General features: G+C 32.8%; 1 long non-coding RNA gene across 1 annotated transcript in view; it reads right to left on the bottom strand.

The window, feature by feature from the left end:
- LOC139077854 (uncharacterized) overlaps window positions 1-25,521 on the bottom strand; it is a 66,468-nt gene that overhangs the window by 20,163 nt on the left and 20,784 nt on the right. The window contains exon 2 of the long non-coding RNA XR_011530434.1: window positions 11,993-12,069. This is a non-coding gene — a long non-coding RNA (uncharacterized lncRNA). The remainder of the gene's footprint in view (window positions 1-11,992; window positions 12,070-25,521) is intronic.

The following is a 25,521-nucleotide window of genomic DNA, read 5'->3' as shown; positions in this document are numbered from 1 at the left end:
CAACTGCATTTAAAATTCCAGAATATTGAGTTTTGTTACTAATTGTGTTTTATAATTTTGCCTGGCAAAACAGTTTTTAAATATTTATTGAAGAAAATTTATGATAAAATTATAAGGTTTACTTGAAAGAAAAATATAGTGATACAAGATTTCCCTACCAGATATTAAAGTTTACAATAACATTACTATGTTTAGAAAAAAGAGCATTGGTCTGAGAATAAACAAATAAATTAACGAAAAGTAATAGAGAGGATGAAATGATATTGAAAATGTATGGGGAATTAGTAAAGGCATCATTTTAACATAGCAGGAAATGGATGAGGTGATTTAATAAATGGTTTGGGGATATTAGGATGTTCTAGGAGGAAAAACAGCATAGATAGGAGACATAATTTGTGTGAATAAATTTAAGTTTTATTAAAGATCTTGATGTAGAAAAAATATCAATACTGAAAGCAAATACAAAGACTGCTAGTGCAAACTGCAGGTGCAGAAGACCTTTCTGTACTAGAATGAAAATCAAGAAGCCATGCAAATAAAACATTTGACTCTATTAACATGTTTAAAATATGTGTGGCACAAAAACCATCACAAACAGTGTCAAAATGACAAATAATCAAATGAGAAATATTTATACACCCATATTCCAAAGTTGGCTGACTTCTCAGCATGTGCCTACGTTCTCTTCAAAACAACTTGATAGTCAATTAAGCAAAAGCAGAATCTCACATTTGGCCTTTAAATGGAGATAAAAGACAAAATTTCTGAAATAATAGATTGAAATATTTTGAAATTTCTGAAAGATTTTGAGCAGAAAGTCAAGTTAGGACATAGTATCTTGAAGTAACTCTAGCTGCTACTAGATTGAAAGGGGGCAAGAAAGAAAGTCGGGAGATCAGCAATTAGATTGTTGACGTTATCTTGCTATAAGGATGACTGGGATCAGCCTTTTCTAGAGTATATAGACAGTTGTGAGAGTTTTCACTATTTAACTTCAGCATTGTTGTTGTCACACAAACTTCAAACCGACATGCAGTGCCAGTGGTGATGTGGTGATGGCAGTGTACGTGGAGACAATGGAGATAATAAATAGCATACCTCAACATAATAAAGACCATATATGGCAAGCCCACAGCTAACATCATACCCAATGTGAAAGGTTGAAAGCTTATCCTCCAAGATCAAGAACAAGACAAGCGTGCCCACTCTTACCACTTCTGTTTAACATACTACTAGAAGTTCTAGCCAGAGCAATTAGGCAAGAAAAAGAAATATAAGTCATCTAAATATGAAAAGGAGTAAAATTGTTTTTGTTTGCAGTCAATATGATCTCACATATAGAAAATCCTAAAGACTCCACCAAAAATTGTTAGAACTAATAAATGAATTCAGTAAAGTCATAGGATACAAAATCCACATGCTGAAATCAGTTGTGTTTTTATACACTAACAATGACATATCTGAAAAAGAAATTAAAAAAAAAAATCCTATTCACCATAGCATCAAAAACAGGAAAGTAGTTAGGAGTAAATTTAACAAAGGAGGTGAAAGATCCGTACATTAAAAACCATAAGACTTTGTTGAAAGAAAGTGACAAAAAAGTAAATAAGTGGAAAGAAATCCTGTGTTCGTGGATTAGAAGAATGAATATTGCTAAAATATCCACAGTACCCAAAGCTATCTATAGATTTACTGTCATCCCTACCAAAATTCCAATGGTATTTTTCGCAGAAATAGAAAAGAAAACAATTCTAAAATTTATATGGAACCACAAAAGACCCCAGATAGCCAAAACAACCCTGAGAAAGAAAAACAAAATTGGAGACAGTACACCTCCTGATTTCAAACTCTGTTACAAAGATATAATAATTTCAACAGTATGGTACTGGCATAAAAATAGACAGTAGACTAATGGAAAAAATCAAATAGGTTCTTGAAATAAATCCTCACATATACAGTCAACTAATATTTGACATGTGCCAAGAATACTCAATGTGAAAAGAATAGTCTCTTATATAAATGATGTTGAGAAAACTGGATAATCACGTGCAAAAGAATGAAATTAGACCCCATCTTATACCACTAACAAAAATTAACTCAAAATGGATTAAAGACGTAACCATAAGGCCTGAAATGGTAGAAATCCTTGAAGAAAACATAAGGAAAAAGCTTTTTGGCATTGCTCTTGGCAACATTTTTTGGATATGGCAACAAAGTCACAAGCAACAAAAGTAAAAATAAACCAGTGGAAGTACATCAAAATAAAAGCATCTACAAAGCAAAAGAAACCAACAAAAATGAAAAGACAACCTACAGAATGAGAGAAAAATATTTGCAAATCTACATATGATAAGGGGTTAATATCCTAAATATATAAGGAACTCATACAACTCAACAGCAATAAAAACAAACAATCTGCTTAAAAAATGGGCAGAGGAACTTAATAGACATTTTCCTAAAGAAGACATACAAATGGCCAACAGGTACATGAAAAGAGTTCAACATCACTAATCATCAGGGAAATGTAAATCAAAACCACAACGAGATATCGCCTCACACCTATTATAAAAAAAGACAAAAGGCAACAAATGTTGGCAAGGATGTGAAGAAAAGGGAACCCTTGTGCTATCTTGGTTGAAATGTAAATTGATAAAGCAACTATGGAACACAGAATTTTAAGTTCCTCTAAAAACTAAAAATACAACTACCGTGTGATCCAGCAATTTCATTCTGGATATATATCCAAAGAACATAAAATCGGGATCTCAAAGATATATATGCAGTTCCATGTTCATTGTAGCATTATTCATAGTAGCCAATATATGGACACAACCTAAGTGACCATCAATGAATGAATGGATATAAAAGATGTAGTATATACATTTATAATGAAATATTAGTTGGCCATGAGACTGAAGGAAATTCTGCCATTTGTGATAACATGGATGGACCTTAAGGATATTATGCTGAGTGAAATGTCAGATAGATTAGGACAAATACTGTGTGATATCACTTACATGTGGAATCTAAAAAAGCCAAATTCAAAGAAGGAGTAAAATGATGGTCATCAGGACTGGGGGGTGGACGAAAAGGAGAGATTGCCATCAAAGCGTACAAATTTCCAGTTATAAGGTGAATAAGTTCTGAGGATTTAATGTATGGCATGGTAATCATAGTTTACAATACTGTATTATATACTTAAAAGCTGCTAAGAGAGCAGACCTTAGATGTTCTCACCACAAAAAGAAAATGATAATTGTGTGCCATGATGAAGGGGTTAACTAAGACTACTGTGGTAGCCACTTATATACAGGATGGCGTATCACAATATATAAGTGAATCAAATCATCACATTGTACACCTTAAACTTATACAATGTTACATGTCAATCATATTTCAATAAAGATGGAAAAAAAGACACAAAGTGGGTGATTGAATTAAAAAAGAAGACACACCAGCCATCACTCTTCTGGATGTATATTCAAAAGAAATTATATTAGTACCTTGAAGGTATGTCTGTGCTCTTGTATTCATTGCAGCATTATTCATAACAACCAAGATATGGAAAAAACCTGTGTCCATACGCAGATGAATGGGTAAAGAAATTGTGAAAGAAATATACATATATGTGTGTACACACACATATACAATGGAATACTATTTGGCCTTAAAAAAGGAGATCCTAATATTTGCAACAATATGGGTGAACCTAGGGGCATTATGCTAAAGGAAATATACCAGACAGAAAGAAAAATACTGCATGATCTTGCTTATTATGTGGAATCTTAAGAAGTTGAATTTATAGAAGCAGAGCTTACTGGGAAGGTAGAGACTAGGGAGACATTGGTCAAAGGGTACAAAGCTGCGGTTTTGTAGGATAAATAATTTCTGGAAATCTAATGTACCACATGGTAAACATAGTTAATAACACTATATTATATCCTGGAAATTTGCTAAGAGAATAGGTCTCAGGTACTGTAAACACGCACACAGACAGACAGACATGCAAACGCACACAAACACACACACAAAAGGTGAGGAGATTGATATGTTAATTAGCTTGACTGTAGTAATCATTTCAAATCACCATGTTGTACATCTTAAATATATACAATTTTCATTTGAGGACATTTTTAAAAAACTTTAAAAACCAAGACTCAACTATATAATGTCTATAAGAGATTCGCTTTAGATTTAAAGACACACATAGGCTGAGAGTGATGGGATAGAAAAATATATTCCATGCAAATGTAATCAAAATACAGCTGGGATAGCTATTAATGTCACACAAATACACTATAAGTCAAAAACTGCCACTAGAGACAAAGTAGGCATTACATAATGATAAAAGGATCAATGCAACAAGAAGATAAAAAGTAATAAATATATATGCATCCAAAATCAATACACCTACATATAAAAAGCAAACATTGACTAGTCTGCAGGAAGAAATAGGCAGGAATACAATAATAATAGGATAGCTCAATATCTCACTTTCAATAATGGATAGCTCATCCAGGCAGAAACTCAATAAGGAAACAGCAGTCTTCAACAACATTATAGACAAAATGGACCTAACAGACATATACAGAACATTCTACGCATCAGCAGCAGAATATACTGTCTTTTCAAGCATGCATGGAACAGTCTCTAGAATAGATCACATGCTAGGTCACAGAACGAGTCTTAACAAATTTAAAAAGATGGAAATCATTCAAAGTGTCTTTTCAAACCACGAGAGGATAAAATTAGAAATCAAGAAAGAAAGGAAATTGAGGAAACTCACAGATTCATGGAAGTTAAACAACATTCTCTGGAACAACCATTGAGTCAGGGAAGATTTCAAAAGGGAACTTAGAAAACATGTAGAGAGAAATGAGAACAAAAACACTACATTACACAACTTATATGATACAGCAAAAGCAGTACTAAGAGGAAACTATGTCACAATAAACTTCTACATGTATAAGTCTAGAGATCTAATATATAGACTGATGACTACAGTTAGGATACTATATTATATACTGGAAATTCGCTAAGACAGTAAATTTTAGGTGCTCTCACCACAGACATACACAAAAGATAATTATGTGAGGAGATGTATATGTTAATTAGCTTGACTATATTAATCATTTCATTATGTAAATGTATATCAAAACCTCATATTTTACACTTTAATATATATAATGTTTAATTAAAACAATAAAAGAAATTTAAATAAAAAAATTTCAAACAACTTAAGTTTACACCTCAAAATAACTAAAAAAAGAGGAATAAACTAAGCCCAAATTTAGCAAAAGAAAGGAAATAAGAACAGAATAAAAATAAATGGAATCAAGAATAGAAAAACAACAGCAAAAATTGATGAAACTAAAAGCTGTTTTTTTTAACAAATAAACAAATTTGATAAACTCTAAACGAAGATAAAAAGAGAGAAGAGCAAATAAACAGAATGAAATGAAAGAGGAGACATTACAACCAATGCACAGAAATAAAAAGTGACCATAAGAACTAATATGAACAACTATATGCCAACAAATTGGACAACTTAGAAAAAAATAGATAAATTCCTGGAAATAGACAACCTACCAAGACTGAATCAAGAAAAAATAGAAAGCCTGAATGGACAAATAACAAATAAGGAGATTGAATCAATAACCAAAAATCTCCCAACAAAGAAAAGCCCAGGACAAGATGCTTCACAGATGCATTCTACCAAATATTTAATGGAAAATTAATACCAATCCTTCTTAAACTCTTCCAAAAAGTAGAGGAGAGAACACTCCCAAACTCATTTTATGAGGCCAGTATCACCCTGATACCAAAGTAGTACAAAGACACTACAAGATGATGAACATGGATGCAAAATTACTCAAAAACATATTATAAAATCAAATTCAACAGCACATTAAAAGATTCACATACCATGACCAAGTGGAATTTGTCACTGGGAATGCAAGGATCATTCAACATACAAAAAATCAATTAATGAGAGACACCACATTAATAGAATGAGGGACAAAAATCACATGATCATCTCAGTAGATGCAGAAGAAGCCTTTGACAAAATTTAACACCCTTTCATCATAAAAATTCTCAACAAATCAGGTATAGAAGGAGCTAACCTCAACACAGCAAAGGCCGTACATGAAAGCTCACAGCTACCATCATACCTAATGGTGAAGAACTGAAAGATTTTTCATGTAATCCGGAGTAAGGTAAGGAGGTCCACTCTCCTGACTTCTGTTCAACAGAGTACTGGAACTCCTAGCCGGAGGAATTAGACAAAAAAAAGAAACAAAAAGCATCCAAATCAGAAAGACAGAAGCAAAATTATCTCTGTTTGCAGACTACATAATCTTAAATATATAAAATACTAAAAACTCTACAAAAACACTATTAGAACTAATCAATTAGTTCAGAAAAGTTGTAGGATACAAAATTAACATACAAAAATCAGTTGTGCTTCTGTACTCTAACAATGAAGTATTCAAAAAGGAAATTAAGAAAACAATTTTATTGCCAATAGCACCAAAAAGAATAAAATACTTAGGAACAAGCCTAACCAAGGAGGTAAAAAACTTGTGCACTGAAAATTACAAAAGACTAATGAAACAAATCAAAGCAGACACAAATAAATGGAAAGATATCTCCTATTCATGGATTGGAAGAATTAATATTAGAATATCCATACTACCTAAAGCATCTACAGATTCAATGCAATAGTTATCAAAATCACAAAGACATTTTTACAGAAATAGAAAAAAGCAATCCTAAAATTCGTGTGGAACCACAAGAGACACCAAATAGCCAAAGCAGTTTTGAACAAGAAGAATGAAGCAGGAAGCATTGCACTTCCTGATTTCAAAGTATTGTACAAAGCTAAGTAATCAAAAGAGTATGGTACTGGCATAAAAATAGACATATAGACCAAAGAAACAGAATAGAGAGCGCCAAAATAAACCCATGTATATATAGTCAATTGATCATCAATAAAGGTGCAAAAAAATACTTAATAGGGAAAGGATAGTCTCTTCAGTAAATGGTATAGGAAAAATGGAATATCCACATGAAAAGAATTAAAGTAGGCCCTTATGTCACACTGCATACAAAAATTAATTCAAAATGGATAAAAAACTTAAATGTAAGATGAGAAACCATAAAACCCCTGGAAGAAAACACAGGAGCAAAATTTCTTGTCATCGATCTTGGAAATGATTTCTTGGACATGACACCAAAAGCAGAGGCAACAAAAGGAAAAATAGACAAATGGAACTGCAACAAACTAAGAAGCTTCTGTACAGCAAAAGAAACAATCAACAAAGTGAAAAAGTACCCTGAGGAATAGGAGGAAATATTTGCAAACCATATGTGTGATAAGGGGTTAACCTCCAAAATACGTAAGGAACTCCTACAACTCAATAGCAAAAAACAAATAACCCAATTAAAAAAGGGACAAAGAATCGAATAGACATTTCTTGAAAGAAGACATACGAATGACGAAGGAGTACATGAAAATATACTCAACATTGCTAATTGTCAGGCTTCAGTTCAAATTTCACATCATCAAAAGCCTGCTTTGGCCATCCCCTCAGAAATAGCATTGCTTTCCCAACATTATCTTCTTTTATCTTAAACATGAACTATTTTTTCTTCATGCCCTTTCTAAAATAAAAAATAGGACATACTTACTTGACTATTTGTCTTCTGCAACCAGAATATAAGGCCAAAAATATAAGGGATATTTTTCTCTCTTGATCTTTCCTGTATCTCCATTGCCCTGACAGTGCTGAACATATTCTAAACATTTAATATTTTTTTTGTTGTGAAATCAGTTTTGAAAAATAGTAGTAATGGTCTAAAACACTATCTTGAGAAAGATTCTGAGGTCATTGCAGGGTTAATTATGGAGAATCTAAGCGGAAGTAGCACCTTAAGCCAAAGAAGGAAGTGTCCCATATTTGCCATTTCTTGCTTAAGTGACCCTAAACAAGACTTTTCTTAAATATGTTAACTAAGAACATTGACTCTATACTTTTACTCTCATTTATGCTTTTTCAAGATGGATCATAATGGTGGGGTCCATGTGACTACAAATCACAAAAGAAATGATCTCTTAGTATCATCTCACATCCCACCTTGTTTCCATTTGTCTTTTTGCCGAGTATTAAACATCAAATAAAGTAAAATGAATGAGCTAGAACATATAAAAGGGAAGCTATTGATTCAGTCTTCATTTCAGAAAAAGTGCATTTTTGGTGGAAGAAACATCACCATCATGATGAAAAAGAAAAAGAAAATGGAATATACATTCAGTAAACTTTGCTAATCTCTAAGATTAAAGTCAGGCATTTGAATGCCTCAGTTGAATCAGGAAAATTTTATTGCAGTTAAAATTAGCTTTAATTTTATTTTCCTTGGATAATGTTGTTCAAGATTTGCCAAATTTGGCAAATAAAATTATAGCATGCCTAGTAAAATTTGAATTTCAGATAAACACTCTTTTTTTTAGTATATCTCATGCAATGTCTGACATACATATACTAAATATATACAACATATAAAACAAATACTGAATATAATAATATAAATATATATAATTAGTATAAGTAATTGCAGTGGTCTAAATGTTTGCGTCCTTTTCAAACTCCTATGTTGAAATTCTAACTCCCAAAGTTGATGGAATTAGTAGGTGGGGCCTTTGGGAGATGCTGAAGTCATGAATGTGGAACTCTCCTGAATAGGATTAATGTCCTATAATTATAAAGAGGCTCCAGAAAGATCTCTGCCCACTTCTGTCCTGTGTGGATACAGCTAGAAGACTAGAAGTCTGTGACAACGTGGAGGAAGGCCATCACTTGACCATGCTGGCGCACTGATCTCGGACCAGCACACTTCCAAACTGTGAGAAATAAATTCTGTGGTTTATAAGCACTCATTCTGTGATATTGTGTTGCAGCAGTCAAGTGGTCTAAGTCAGATATATACATATATATATATATATATATGTATATATATAATTTGTTGTTTATCTATCTACCCACCTACCTATTCATTTTTTGTCTAAACCTCAAATTTAACTGAGTACCTCATATTTTATCTGGAAATCTTATTTTTGTTACTTTTAAAAAAATTCTTATTTTGTTTGGGAGACAAGCTATCTCTCAGTAAACAAAGAGAAAGTATTATATAGTGATGCAAAAATCTGAATGCATCGAATAATAGAACAAACTTGAATAAAAATGAATAAATCATTTAACGTGATGAAAATTCATTCTTAAATATTTTCTATATATTGCCTTAGCACCTTAGCATTCAAAATTCAATAAATTGTTTCAAAAGCGGACTTTCCTTGATTACAATACAATAAAAATATAAAAATTATAAAAACCATATTAAAATCCACTTCTACTTGGAAATGAGAGCAAACAAACATCAAACAGAAGTTATTTTATAACTAAACCTTCTGTCAAAAAGGAAATCAGAACTGAAATTTTAGTAGTTTTCATAAACTGAAATTTTAGAAAATAAACATAAAAATAACATTTCAAAGTCTATGGATTATAGCTAATTAAGTGTACACAAAACAACACATAGCCTTAAAAACATGTATAATAAACAGTACAAATGTTAATTAAGAATATGACTAATGAACATAGACATACACTAAAAAATCAAATTTAAGGAAATCAGAAAGCAGTAAGTAATGAAAATAAAAGGAAAAATTAAAGAGTGAAAAAAGAGAAATAGAATGGAACTAGTATATATATCTAAGAACTTGCTCTTTACAAAACAGTTGTCAGTAGCTAATGTTATCGAGAAAAAAGAAAAACATAAATATATTAAATAAACATTAGGAATTGGGAAATAATCATGGAGATCATTTACAGTAATCACGCAGATCCTTCTGACAGTTCAAAGATAATAGTATATTTATTTGATAAAATATGGAAAGGTATATTTTGCCCTAAGTATTTGAAACCTTATATTAGATAAGGAAACATAAATGTTTGAAAATGACCCCCCAAAAGATGCAATATTTAAACAGAAATAAAGAACAAACAGAATAAAAAAGCTTTTCAGCAGGGTTTCTCATATCCTGGAACGCTGTCAAAAGCTTACGTCGTAGTATAAACCAGTTTGCCCAGGCAAAATTGTGTGTAGAAAATTGGCCTCTCATAATCTGGATTGGCCAAACTTGGGGCAGCTGTAGTCCTTGAGCTGTTGGCCTCCTCTCAGTCAGCCTCATCTGTTTATCTAAGCATGCTGTATAAATACCGTAACTTTCTGTACATACCAATCAGGTCAAAATGCAGAGAAGTACCACTTTCAGTACAACATTCCAGGTATACTGAAATTGTTAGCATAAGAAACATAAAATTTCAAATCCTTTTTATAAAATACGCTTGTCATTAACACCAGCACAAACTTCCTCTCCCCTCAAAAGGAAAGGACAACAAAGAAAACGACAGACTAATTTCCTTTTTTAAAATATATTGAAAAATACACAATTTAGAAACATCATATACTAAACAGATTGATATATTTCAAAGGGTTACTGAGTCAAAAAGAAAAATTAAACATATTTATAAATGGTAAAAATAATCAGAAAGCTAATATTTTAATTTACTATTTATCTTAAGAAATCTTAATAAAACTAAAGAATGGGGCATAATTGCTCCTTCTTGTTCAATCTATCTGTCTGTCTGTCTACATCCAGAGCTGGAATAACACTTAATAGGAAACACAGAAATAATCACTATTAAGGGCTGAAACAAGAAACAGCTAATAAACTAGTTGATTCTAGAGCTATTTAAAAAATAAACAATACGGATAAACTGAAGAATTCTGAAAGAAAAGAAATGCATGAGGACAAGACCTAGCAAATACTAAAACTTATATAAAACCACAAAAGTTAAAGCATTCTGATACTGACAAGTGAATCTAAGAAAAATCTAAAAAATATTAAAAAAACAAAGGAAAAAAGACGAGGAAAACCCCAGTGGATATGGTATATTATATGGGGCATGCATATCAGTGGATTCAAGGTGGATTATTCAATCAAAAGATTCAGAAAACTATAAAATATGAAATTGGTCCCCTGCTTCATTTACAAAATCTTGTTAAAAACTAGAGCTACTATATATTATAATATAGAAAACCATAATGTCAAAAGAAAATATATGACAGTTTCTAAAAAGTAATAGTAGTAACCTAAAAGCTTTGACAATTGTTCTAAGCATTACACAGGACACAAACTAGAAAGAATTTGTGATGTATTTGAATCTAAGAAATAATCTGTATATCAGAATACAGGAATCATAAAATACTTGGTTCATATATTTGTCAATAAGAAAATAACTTGAGTACAGGTTAAATGACAAATGGAATATGTTTAAAATATATCATTACCTGAGGGTTCATTTATCTGTTATAAGCATCTCCTACAAGTTAATAACCCAAACCTTTCAAAACCTAAACAGAAAAGTAGTAAAGAACATACATAGGGAGTTCACAGAAGAGGAAAGAGAAAATATTAAAATTTGTTTGATCTTATTCACCATAAAAAACAAGCAAATTTACATTCTCAGGTACAATTTTTCATCTGTCACAATGACAAAGGTAAAAATTGTTGATAACACCCTGCACCAATATGCCATATAAGATAGGAGGATAGTCAACCTCACATGAGGGTATGTAAATTTTGACAACTCATTTGTTGGCAACTTGCCAATACCTGTCAAAATTTTAAATTCTGATAGCATATTGTTTGCTAAAGTTCTTACAGAAGTGAATTGAAGGTTTTCTTCCTATTTTGTGTACACGTGTGTTTTGCCATGTACACATATGAAATTCGATGATATATAACTTGATACATAGATGCTCAATCATGTTGTCTTTATTTGCTTCAACTCTGACATTTATTTTCAATCATACTCCTGCAAGTAAATGAAATCAGTTCTCACGGAAATTGTTTTTCTGCAATATTTACCTTTATCACTTGGTTAGCCCTTCATTTAACAGTGTCTTCAAGTAGAACCCCCCAGCTTAAGTCCTCTTTCCTTTCACCTGTAAAGAATATTGCATTTATACATACATGATAGTTTGTCTTGGTAAAAAAAAAGTTTCTTACTTTCCTTACAGTAGAAATATATAGACTTTACCATACTTTTTTCTAGTCTTACATATTAGACTATGGAGAATTCTGTAGCCAGTCTAATTTTTCCCGTAAGTTCAAAGGATTGCTTCTTTATCTTTTAAATCCATTTGCTTTTTATAGGATATAATTCAGAGTGTGCCAAACCCTCAACTTTGGCAATTTATCCTGGGAGACAACGTCCTTTCTCTTTGTAGATTCCAGTTTCTTTTAGTTGTGGATTTTTTCACTTGAATTGCATCAATAAACATTTTTGCCCTGTTCAATTTGTTCTTTTTGCCACTTTACATGCACACATTATGATTATAAGAGATTTGTATCCACCTATCTTCATTTATATAAATATGTGTGTGTGCATATATATATATGCACATATAGTCTTGTTCATAATAATTTTTAAACTCTATTCATTTTAACTTTTTTCTTGGCTTTCGAAAGCCAGTATTTGATGCCCTTAATGTTTTCAGCACTATTTTCCAATTCATTGTTTAGCATGTGATCATTTAATTTTCTTTTGTTATTTCTTCCTCAGTGCTGCTAACCCACAATCCTGTGCTTCAGATGCTTCATAGTCCTTTCTTGAGCTTTTGATTATCTCATTGAACTTTTGCAACATTTTATTTTGGCAAGGTTCTTTGTCTGCCGTTTTTCATTTATTTATTTATTTATTTATTTATTTATTTATTTTGCTGAGGAAGATTAACCCTGAGCTAACATCTGTTCCAATCTTCCTCTACTTTATATGTGGGTCACCTTCAAAGCATGGCCAATGAGTGGTGTAGGTCTGCACCCAGGATCCGAATCCGCAAATCCAGACTCCCAAAGCAGAACATGCCAAACTTAAACACTATGCCATTTTTGGTTTCTGTTTCGTTCCTCTTATGTTCTTATGGATTCTTTTTTCACCTTGTGCAAGGTATGTTTTAATTATCAAACATTGTTTAATCATAGGACTTCTTTTCTGCCTAGATATTTAGCAGGAAATTACATGTAGATGTGTAGAGAAGGTGGTATTCAAGGCAGAAAGTTTTGTGTGTTTGAACGATTAGTTTTAACACTTTATTTTCCCCAAGACAACAGTTTGCCAGCTTCAGAGATGGTCCCAAATTAGAGACTCGCTAAATAATGAACTTACAAGAATTTGCATATTTCTTCATTCATCCACACCGTCCCTGATTCTTCTGTGTTGGATCCAAAGGGAGTCCACAGAAGCTGTCACCACCAATCCTTACAAGTCTATGCTCTTGTCTTAAAGGTTTCTCATTTCTTTGTTGTCTCTCTCAGCGTGCGTAACTTTCTTTGGAGAATTGTTCTCTTTGGACTAGTTTGAGAATTGTTCTTAAAGTCATCTCTTGAGGCTTCTTTCTAAGATTATTGGGCATCAACTGCATTCTGTAGCTCTTCCTCACATGTGGTGATGTAAAATCTCTTGCTGATGTTGAAGCTCAAGTTTTCATTTCCTTTTCTGATTGCCAGTGCATTATTTCTTTGACTTATTGGATACAAAAGTCAAGTTTTTGCCCCATTTATAATATAAAATCCTTTTTAATATTTATCATGGGGCTCATACCTACAATATTTGTGCCTGTCTCACTGCATTGAGGTGCCTAAAAATATGTTACCAGAGCTACCATATGTTTCAGGGCAATTTTATGTGGCATTCAGGTTATTTTTTATGTGTTATAGGAGTATTTTGTACTATCCTATGACCCTGGTGTAGTTAAAAAGAAGGTCATATATATTTTATTGACCTTGAAGTATCGTTTTTAAATTGTAAAATTTGGAGGCTTTTATATTTGGTGCATCCTAAACTTTATGCTGTCTGATGGTTGTGTACATGCTTTGCTGATGATTAAATCTTTGCTAAGGAATGCGATCTCAATTACCTTATTCTTCTGAGACTATGCAATCTGCTTTAAAATGATACACTTCAGAGAGTGCACTGGGAAATCCATTGTGATAAAAATATGAATTGACCATATAACGCACATCTTCACCATGGCCCCATTTGAGAATCTAATGAAAGCTATAGATGTTCTACCCACGGGTGAAATTAAATGTATAAATCACAAATACATAACATATTTTACATCCAAATTCACAGCATTTGCAAACTTCTTGAATACTAACCATGGGCAAGGAACACTTATTCCCCCGATTATGATGTCTTTAGAGTAAAACGTAAAACGTATAAACAGGTTTAAAATTAAACACCTTTCTTAATGACCTTGGAATCTAACAATTGACAATCTAACTCTGGTTCTATGGCTGAGATTAAGTGGGACCCACCCTATCTATTTACATGTTTGGCTTTCAACTTTCTAAGTTGGATCGCCTTGCCTTATTTTTAAAAAGGTAGAATAATTTTAAATGTCAGACAGTGTCATTTCTGATAGTTAGCATAAAATGGTATAGTTGCCAAGCAATCTACATTTTTGGCAAAATATCTGTGTTAAAGTCATTAGCAAATAGCACAGATCAAAAATTTTGTCTAGAAAAAATAACTCTTTTAAGATATAATTAGGTTCCAGAAACCAAAGAAGTTTAGGAATATAATTTTGTTCAAGCATTTAAAATTAAGAGTAAAGTAAAAGTATCCTATTTTAATTCAATCTGTTCTTTTATTTACTTAATGCTCATGCTCATATCACTGTAACTTACAGAATGTTAATTGTCTCATTATTGCAATAGAATCTGTATCACTCCCTCTAATCTTTATACTGCTCACGAGTAACAAGATATTTTACTTCTTAATGTATTATACGAAATTTGGGTTTGAGAACTATTAATTAATCTATCCATGATAGCTCTAGGCTAGACATTAAATTTTTGTTACCATTCAGAGTTGTTTTTTTTCCGCCTAAACAGAAATAGAGTAGAGACGTTATTTTATTTTGTTCCAAAGCCTGGGGTAAATCAAAACTAATAAGAAAATATGTAAGTAAAGAAATAAATAGAACATTAAAAACATATTTCTTGTGTTTGGGGGTAGGTGAACTCTACAAAATCCTAATCTAGAGTAAACCATTCAGTCTCCAAGTGGTGTAACCTCTTGTTCTGAGTGGCCGTCTGCACATACGGACGTATGTGGACTTGTGCACGTAGGGGCTTGGCCTAGAGCCTGTTTCTTGAAACTTACATTTTAAACAATTTATAATGTTTTATTTTGACATGCTGTCACACTTAAATAAAATTTCCAAAATAATGCAAAGTATCACCATGTACTCCTCACACAGAATCACTAAATGTTAACTATTTCCCACATTTGATTTTTTTAATTTTCTCTCTACGTTTCTCTTACTGCAATGTTGGAATATTTGAGAGTAAGTCGTAGGCATGATGCCCCATTACCTCTCAGTGTGTCAATATGTATATCCTAAAAAGAACTCTTACTGTGTGCACAATGTAATTGTAAAAGCCAGGTAATTCATATTGATACAATGTTATTATTTTTTCCACAGCTATTCAAATTTGATCAATTATTTACTAATTTCTTTTATAGCAAAGAAAACTATGTCCGGGGATCTAATCCATAAACGTATGCTGCATTCAATTGTATTTAATTTTTAGCTTAATCTGGAATGGCCCCTCAGTCTTTCTTTGTCTTTCATGGACCTTGAAATTTTCTAAGACTGTAGGCCAATAAGAAAGTGAACAAAGAATGGTGAAGATGTGTGAAATGAAAACAGGAATCAGCCTGAAGGACTCTCATTAGCTGAACTGGGGACTATTTGAGCACAATGCAAATAATGAGTAACAGATTATAACTTGTAAATAAAATAAGAATCCATGATTTTTCATACTGATATATATAAATTAAAAAAAATAAATGTCATAGAAGGCAAAGCTTCTCCTTGTAACATAATTTCAATCTAGAAATGCAGTAGCAGAGATGGAAATAGAATGTCACAATTTGGCAATCACAGTAGTTACAAAAGATACAGGCAAAAACCATCAATGGATGTGAAAACTAGCAGTCAAAAATTTAATGACAAATAAGATATTTATAGAGTCCCAGATTATTTTCTGCAGCTACTTTTTGGCAAAAGAGTAAAACAGCAACTTTATAATGGAAAATCTTAGCAGACAGCACCTTAACCAAGTGATAAGAGTTAATATCACCAATAATGAGATGTCAAATGTGTCTTAATATAATGCACTGAGGAGACACCAGCACTCCTGTGATATTCTGGCCAAAAAGGGATTACCAGAATCTAATGATCATGAAACACGAGATAAAGCCAAATTAAGGAACATTCTACAAAATAACCAGCTTATATTCTTCAAAAATAGTCAGTAGTTTTAAAATGTGTTTGTTTTATTTTGTCCCATTTTCCCATAGTGGAACATTTCTTTATTCTCGGTTTACAGGTTCTCCGTTTTTCTTTTCTTTTCCTCCTCTCATTATATAAAACTGCTGCACCTCACAATAATTCAGTCTAGATGTCACTATGTGAAACTGTATAAGGGACCTCAGCTCAGTTCAAAAGGTATTTATTGTGTGAGTATTCTGATTACAGACGCTATTCATCTTTGCCCTATTCATATAACAAAAACTTTCTTTTCGGTCCATCCATCATGGACTGCTTTATAGTATGACAACAATGATTAATTTATCTTACTGAATTCTTTAAGGGGACGGTCCATGGCTTACTCACCTTTGTATCCCTTACCATTGTCAGTAAATAATTGAATTTGAAATCTGTGTTGAATTTTGGTCTCGACACTTTCCCTTTGTGTGTTCACAGGACAGGCCATAGGTCCTCTCATTCTCCTAGCTCAGATCTGTTTCCATATTCTCCCAACTTCACTCGAATAGATTTACCCACAAAGCTCACCATTTCTTCCCAGCAGTTCACACCCAGTTTTCTAAGGGATACACATTTGTTTTTGTCTTTCTATAGGTCATGGAGGCAAATATGTAAATATAGGTCAAATGAGAATCCAAAATCACTCTTAAAATACTGTGTTACCTACAATAAAGTTGTATTAAAAACCAAACTGTTTTTAAAGATATATAGAGCCTTAGCTTTTACAAAATTCCTCCAGAACAAGCACTAATTTATGAGGCACATTTCTGCTTATCATAGGTTGCCATCTCTTTAGTCTTTCTTCTAACGTATTCAAGTGAAACATTTTTTACTATTGTGTGATTTTTCACTCTCTTAACCAGTGATCAGACCACTTATATAGGTAACCAATTGTTTTTTTCTGTTTATATGCAGGATAAATTGATCCATATTCCTCATGGTGTTAAAAAAAGAGACATTTAGATTTGAGAGTTCCTTTTATTATGATATTTTTCAATAAGGAAATACATAATTAGGAGGAAAATATGCTAATATAGATGCTCATGTAATTGCCCATATGGGAGGCTGATAATTAAGCCCAATGTTGGTTACAGCTCACCTTTTTCAAGACCATGTTCCTAATATAAAAGAGACGATTTCTGAAGTACTGCTTTTAGACTTGAAGATAATAATCCTAAGTTCTAATCATTTAAATGTCACTGAGTGGTCTATAACTAGTATTAAACCTTACTAACTGCATTCACGTGTTCTATTGGTTGCAATTATCTTTTTTATTCTCCCTATAAGTTTACATAACCAAATAAAACTACTGAAAGTTTGAAAATATTCTGATTTTTTTCATCAGACTTAAATAAGTAGAATAAAAGTGTGTTGCATTTTATAGAGATCAGTAGAATATAGTTACACAGGGATTGCATAAAATTCGGAAAATAGCATCTTGGTACTTATCGATTTGAGTTGATTTTGTAGAAGGAATAGCTAACACAATAACCATAGGAATAATTTTCAATATTACATGCCCTAGTTTATGAAAATGGGTCAGCAAGCTACAACCCAGGGGCCAAACCTAGCCAAAAGTCCAAATCTGGCCCATGACTTGTTTTTGTAAATAAAGTTTACAACCACATCCATTCTTTTTTTTTTTTTTCCTGAGGAAGATTAGCCTTGAGCTAACATCTGTTGCCAATCTTGTTCTTTTTTTGCTTGAGGAAGATTAGCCCTAAGCTAACATCTGTGCCAATCTTCCTCCGCTTTACATGTGGGTCACCACCACAGCATGGCTGATGAGTGGTGTAGGTCTGGGCCGAGAGTCTGAACCCATGAACCCAGGCTGCCCAAGTGGAGTGCGTGGAACTTAACCACTACATCATGGGGCCAGCCACCACACCCATTCTTTATGTAAAGTTTATGGCTGTTTTCATACTACAATGGCAGAGTTGAAGCATTGCCATATAGCTCAAATGGCTCACAAAACCTAAAAATATTACTATTTGACCTTTTACAGAAAAAGTTTGCTGACTCCTGTATTACAAAGAATTTTTCAGGCAAAATAGTTTCTGATACCTGAGAATAGCTTATATGTATTTATTGATGGTAGGAACTGCTTGAAATAAATGCCCATTTGATTTGTGCTTGCATTTAATAGTGAAAAAGGAATTTTAGATTCTGAGAAATTTAGAAATGAGTATCAAACTAAATAATTCCCTATTTGATAGTGTAACCGATTCTCAAACTGAACTAAGTAGATGAAATATTGCCAAATATGACTGTATATTATATATTTTCTAAAGGCTTGACCTTTGAAAACATAGATTTTGTCTTGTTTTTGCATTATAGAGAGCATGATTGTTTCAGTCACTGTAAAACTTCTAGAGTATTCCTATGTTTTTGTATTTGTATGTTTTTATATAGATTCATCTATATATCGTTTTAGTCACTGAAGTGCATACTTATTTAGGAAATCAATTTCCCTTTTTCTTGAAAATGAGCAATACCAGTTTAGGATACCACAAAGTGGTATTCCTAAGGAAATATTTCAACTGTGAGGCCACTACTGAGAAAATTCCATCCATATTTGAACTGCGCTCCTTTCGGACAAGGTCATTGATTTTTATACTGAGTTAGTTAAAGCTAATTTTTCTCTTTATATCTATAATGAAACATTTACATATGAAAAGCAGTATCTGGCCTTCCATTTCAGGAATAAAATACTTTCTACTCCATAGTTGTCACTGAAATGTTAGAAAATAGCTTGAATTTTCTAACTCACTTTGAAACACAGACGTAACAACTTTTAAACTTCCTCTGTATGCCATTTAAAGTCATCTTGAACATCTCCATGGAACCACATTTTAGAAATTGTCAATCAAACCCAGCAGTTTCTTTAGCCGCTAAGAACACTAAAGCTAGAGCATGTAGTTACTTGCTCACTGTCACCGAACTTTTCTTCGCAAGGCTCCTTCTTGTATCTTAAGCTGCTACTAGTTAGTAACACACTATTTGTAAATATGGTATGTGAAACAGTAATTCCATTTTACTGTAAATATTGCTGGGAATTTTTAAAACAATCAAGCTTGTATGCATTAGTGGTGGAAAGGTCGTTAAGAATAAAAAATTTAAGATTAGTCTATTATCTGCATGTGTGTGAGGAAGATTAGCCCTGAGCTAACATGTGACCCCAATCCTCCTCTTTTTGCTGAGGAAGACTGGCCCTGAGCTAACATCCGTGCCCATCTTCCTCTGCTTTATGTGGGACGCCTGCCACAGCATGGCTTGATAAGTGGTGCTAGGTCTGCACCTGGGATCCGAGCCTGCAAACCCTGGGCAGCCGAAGCAGCATGTGTGAACTTAACATGCCACCGGGCCTGGCAAGTCAGGACTGTGCCTAAAAATTCACTGGCATCTTCATTTTCAGGTTGGCTCACTGCTTTGCTATATTTAGAGTAGGAGTGCAAGGTCTGCCCGAGTATTTGAGCAGCAGAAGTAATTCAGTGTGGGTAACCACAAACTTACTCAACTAATCCAGTTAAATGAGCAATAATTAATAACTAACTGACTTTCATTAGACAGTGTTTTTTTTAATCAAACAACTTATTTCTTGTTTTTGTTCAAGTTAAGTTACAGAATGTGAACTGAGTATCTATTTTATGTATTATTGATCTCATAAGTAAGAAGAGCCACATCTCTTAAGTAGAAAAATTTGACTCACAATCTAAATCACGTGGGATGTTTTCTCAGCCTCCTGAGGTGTTAACAAAAGGCCTTACAGGGGAACATGTTAATCTAAGCTTTAAATAACGCTTCTTGTAATTTATAATTTTATTTTAGCTTTAAATTATTGCCTCTTTTCAGCCTTCAGAATTTTCTTCCTTAAAGGCATAATTAACCAATGAAAAATTATTATTTCTCAGAAAGTAAAAAATAAATATAGTATTTGCATACAAATGAAAAAATATGAATCAATATATTTAATAGAAACAGCGGTTTTAGATTACTTATATGCAGGGCAGGTTTATATATAGAACTTTAGAGAGAAAAAACAAGAATGAATCATTGTTTAAAGGTATATAAGAATATTCAAATAATCTTAACAGCAGAAAGTAGTTTTCATTATAATTACCAGTATTATTTTTATGAATCCAAAACATTCGTTTCAATTATTTCTCAAGGCTAATGTAAGTATATTTATCATGTTTTCTTTTCACATTTCAGTAACATGCACTATTCTAGTCCTATCTTCCACTCATCTCTGTTCCTTTGTTACAATGAAGACTTTTTTTACAAACTGCTTTAACTTGGAGGTAATCACCCCTGATAAAATGTTAATACCTCTCTTGATCTGTCCTTCTTCCTGAATCATACCATCTCTTCTTCTTGTAAACGCTGGAACAAGTAAATCACATTTGGACACTGGAAATTACTCAAAGATCAAAGATGAAGAAAGAAAAAATAATTCAGTTTGTGTTCATGGAAAAACACAAGTATCTTTAAACATTTTTTCCATGGATGTATCGATTTGGTAAACACACATTTTAAGATGATGTGATGGTTAATTTTATGTACAACCTTGACTAGGCCATGGTGGGCAGTTTGGGTCAAATGCTAGTTTAGGTATTGCTGTGAAGGTTTTTTGTGATTAACATCTCTAATCATTTTATTTTAAGCAAAGGAAATTACCCCAATTAATCTGGGTGGCCTCATTTGATCACTTGGAAGCCTTCCTAGAAGAACCTGAGAAGAAGGAATTCTGTCTCAAGACTGTAACATCAAAATCCTGTCCAGTTTCCATTCTGCTCACACAACTGTGGAGTCTGGTAAATCTGAAATCTACAGGGCAGGCCAGCCAACTGGAAACTCAGGCTAGAGGTGAAGTAGCAATCATGAGTCTGAAATTTGAAGGACAGGATGGCAGGCTGGAACCTCAGGCAGGAGCTCTATATTAGCTTCATAGTAACTTTTGTCATTGGAAAGAGTTAGTTTTTCTACTCTGTTCTTTTTTTATTTTTTTCTGAGTAAGATTAGCCCTGAGTTAACATCTGCTGCCAATCTTCCTCTTTTTTTTTTTTTTGCATGAAGAAGATTAGCCTTGAGCTAACATCTGTGCCAGTCTTCCTCCACTTTATATGTGGGTCACTGATACAGCGTGGTTGACAAGTGATGTAGGCCCACGCCTGGGATCTGAACCCATGAACCTGGGCTGCCAAAACAGAACACATCAAACTTAACCTCTGTGCCACAGGGCCAGCCCACTACTCTGTTTTTTATCGTGACTATTTTGACTAATACAGTTTCCTTGTATTTGGATATGAATTTTAGAATCAGTTATAAATCCGCAAAGAAGCCAGCTGGGCTTTTGATAGTGATTGCATTGAATCTGTAGATCATTTCTAGAAATTATTTATCCAAGAACTCAAGATGCCTTTCCATTTATTTAGGTCATCTCGAGCGTCTCTAAATAGTGTTTTGTAATTTTCATTGTACAAGTCTTGCACTTCTTTTATTAAACTTACTCTTAAGTATTTATTCTTTTTTGTGCTCCTGTAACTAGAATTGTTTTCCTATTTTAATTTTTGTATATTTATTCCTAAGTGGGTAGAAATGCAATGGATTTTTGTATATTGATCTTGTATCCTGCAAACTTGCAGAAATTGTTTATTAGCTCTAATAGATGTTTTGGATTCCTTAGGATTCTTTACACACAGTATAATGTCATGTGCAAATAGAGAGAACTTCCTTCTCTCTTTCTAATGTGGATGCATTTTATTTCACTTTCTTGCCTAATTGCCTTCTAGATCATCTGCAGTACAGTGGTGAATAGAAGTGATGAGAGTGAACATGCTTGTCTTGTTTCCGTTATTAGTGGGAAAGCATTCAATCCTTCACCACTAAATATTATGTTAGTGAGTGTTTTGTAGCTGCTTTTTATTTGTTCAAAGAAAATCTCATCTATTCCTAATTTTTTGTGTTTTCTTATGAAAACACATTGAATTTTGTCAAAAGCTTTTTCCACGTCTATTAAGATGATAATATCCTTTGTTGTATTAATATGGCGTCTTACACTGAGTGATTTTTTTTATGTTGAGTCAATTTTGCATTCCTGAGATCAATGCCACAGTCATAGTGTACAGATCTTTTCATGTACGGCTGGATTTGTTTTGTTAGTATTTTACTGAGGACAATTTTGCGTCTATCTTCTTAAGAGAGATTAACCTTTAGTTTTCTTTTCTTATGATGTCTTTGGCTCTCATAACAGGATGATACTAGCCTCTTGGGATAAGTTGAGAAGCATTCCTTACTTTTCTAGTTTTTGGAAGGATTTCCTAAGGATTGATGTTAAATATTCATGGTGTATAATCCTTTTAATATGCTGTTATAAATGTAATTTGTTGAGAATTTTTGCGTCTATATTCACATGGGGTATTTGTTTTCCTTACTTGTGAATCTTTGCTTTTGTTATCAGGGTGACGTTGGCCTCATAGAATAAGTTGGGAAGTGGCTCCCTCCTCTTGTGTTTTTCAGAAGAATTTGACAAAGATGAGTATTAATTCTTCAAATACTTGTTCGAATTCACCAGTGGAGCCATCTCGTCCTGGACTTTTCTTTGCTGGGAAGCATTTGTTGTATCTTCACTTGTTGTGCGTGTGTTACTATTTTTTATATTTGTGAGTCAGTTTTGATGGCTCGTGTGTTTCTAGGAATTTGTCCGTTTCATCTAGTTTATCTAATTTGTTGATAATTTGTTGCAATTGTTCACAGTATTCTCTTTTAATTGTTTTTATTTCTGTAGCATTTGTCCCCACTTTCATTTCTAACTTTTGTAATTTGAATCTTGTTCCTTTTTTAATAGTCAGTTTGGCTAAAGTTTTTCAATTTTATTAATCTTTTTATAAAACCAATTTTTATTCTGCTGAGTTGATTCTCTCTGTTGTTTCTCTATCGTCTATTTGGTATATTTCCAATCTAATATTGAGTATTTTCTTCCTTCTTCTAGCTCTGGGTTTGGGTTACTCTTTTACTCTTTTTCTTTCTCTGCATCCTTGCCAGAATTTGGGGTTTTCACTAGTTTTTTATTTTAGTCATTCTAGTAATTGTGTAGTAATATCTCATTGTGATTTTAATTTACCCTTCCTTTATGGTTAAAGATATTGAATATCTTTTCATATGTTTATTTTCCATCCGTATATCTGTATATCCATCTGTATATTTTCCATCTGTATATCCTTTTCAATGACACACCTGGGCACATATTTTGCCCATCTCTCATTGTACTCTTATTCTTTTACTATTGAGTTTTAAGAGTTCTTTATATATTCTAGATACAAGTCTTTTGTCAGGTAGGTTGTTAACAATATTTTCTCCCTGATCTATAGCTTGTCTATTCATTCTTTTAACTTTTAGCATAGTGACAGTTTTTAATTTTGATGAAGTCCGATCTATCAATTTCTTTCAATTTTCAATTGTACTTTTGATATGAAATCTAAGGACTATTTATCTAGGCTTAGATCTCAAATACTTCTCGCTATCTTTTTCTAGAATTTTTATAGTTCTGCGTTTAAATCCATTATGCATTTTTAAGTTAGTTTATGTATGAAAGATGTGTGAGGTTTAGGTTGTAGGTTGAGATTCTGTTTTTCTTCTTTTTCATTTGTTTGTTTTATTTTTGCCTGTGCATGTCTAATTTCTCCAGCACGATTTGTTGAAAGGGCTATCCTCCTCAACTGATTTGCTTTTGCACCTTTGTCGAAACACAGCTGGGCGTGTGTATTTGTGTGGATCTATTGCTGGGTTCTATTGGTCTATGTGTCTATTCCTTTCCCAACACCACACTCTCTTAATCATCGTAGCTACATAGTTGGTCTTACTATCAGGTAAATTGATCTTTCCTACTTTATTCTTACTTTTCAATGCTGTTATAGTTATTCTAAGGTCTGTGCCTTTCCATATAAAGTTTAGAGGAACCTCGTCTATGTCTATAGGAAAGAAACATTGCTGCATTTTGTTAGAAATTTCATTAAACATTGACATCTCCCCATGTTAAGTCTTCCAATTCTTCAAAACACTATGTCTGTCCATTTATTTAAGGCTTTTTTGATTTATTTTTCAAGTAATTTGTAATTTTCACTACATAGATCCTGTACATATATTGTTAAGTTTGTACCTAAATATTTCATTTTTGGAGCAATGGTAAAAGATACTGAGTTTTAAATTTGAGTTTCCACATGCTTATTATTACTATATAGATGTTATTTCTTAATGTGTTGGACATATTCTTGCGACCTTGCTGAATTCCTTATTAATTCTAAGAGTTTGTTTTTCCTTTTCATATAGACAATCATGCCATCTTCCAATAGTGAGAGATTTATTTCTTCCTTTCAATCTGTGTGACATTTATTTCTCTTTTTTTACTCATTACAGTAGGTACAACTTCCAATACTATGGTGAATGAGAGTAAACATCTTTGTCTTGTCCCTGAACTTACAGGGAAAGCATTTAGTCATGCAATGCTAAGCATGATGTTAGTTGTAGATTTTTCGTGGCTGTTCCTTGTCAAGTTGAGAAAGATTCCCTCTGTTCCAAATTGGCTGAGAGTATTTACCATAAATGGGTGTTGGTTTTTAAAGTGCTTTTTCTGCATTTATTGATATGATCATATGATTCTCCCTTTTAGTGTATGGATGTGGTGTATTCCATTGACTGATTTTCAAATGGGGAACCAACTTTGCATATGCGGAATAAATCCTAGTTAATCATAGAATATAATCATTTTTAAATGTTGCTGGATGTGATTCGCTAATATTTTATGGAGGATATTTGCATAACCTTTGGAGTTTGCCTACTTTCTCTTAGCATAACGCATTTGAGATTCACTCTCGTTGTTGCCTGTGTCTGTAGTTCATTCCTTTTTGCTACTTTCATTGTATGAAAGAACAGAGTTTGTCCGTGTCCTGGTTGAGGGAAATTTGAGTTTATTCCTTTCAGTGGTTATGAATAAAACTGTTTTTTGTACGTGGGTCACCACCACAGGATGGCTTTGATCAGTGGCGTAGGTCCACA

This window comes from Equus przewalskii, chromosome 20 (genome assembly GCF_037783145.1).
Source record: "Equus przewalskii isolate Varuska chromosome 20, EquPr2, whole genome shotgun sequence".
Taxonomy (NCBI): domain Eukaryota; kingdom Metazoa; phylum Chordata; class Mammalia; order Perissodactyla; family Equidae; genus Equus; species Equus przewalskii.
This window is presented reverse-complemented; position numbering and strand designations above follow the sequence as displayed.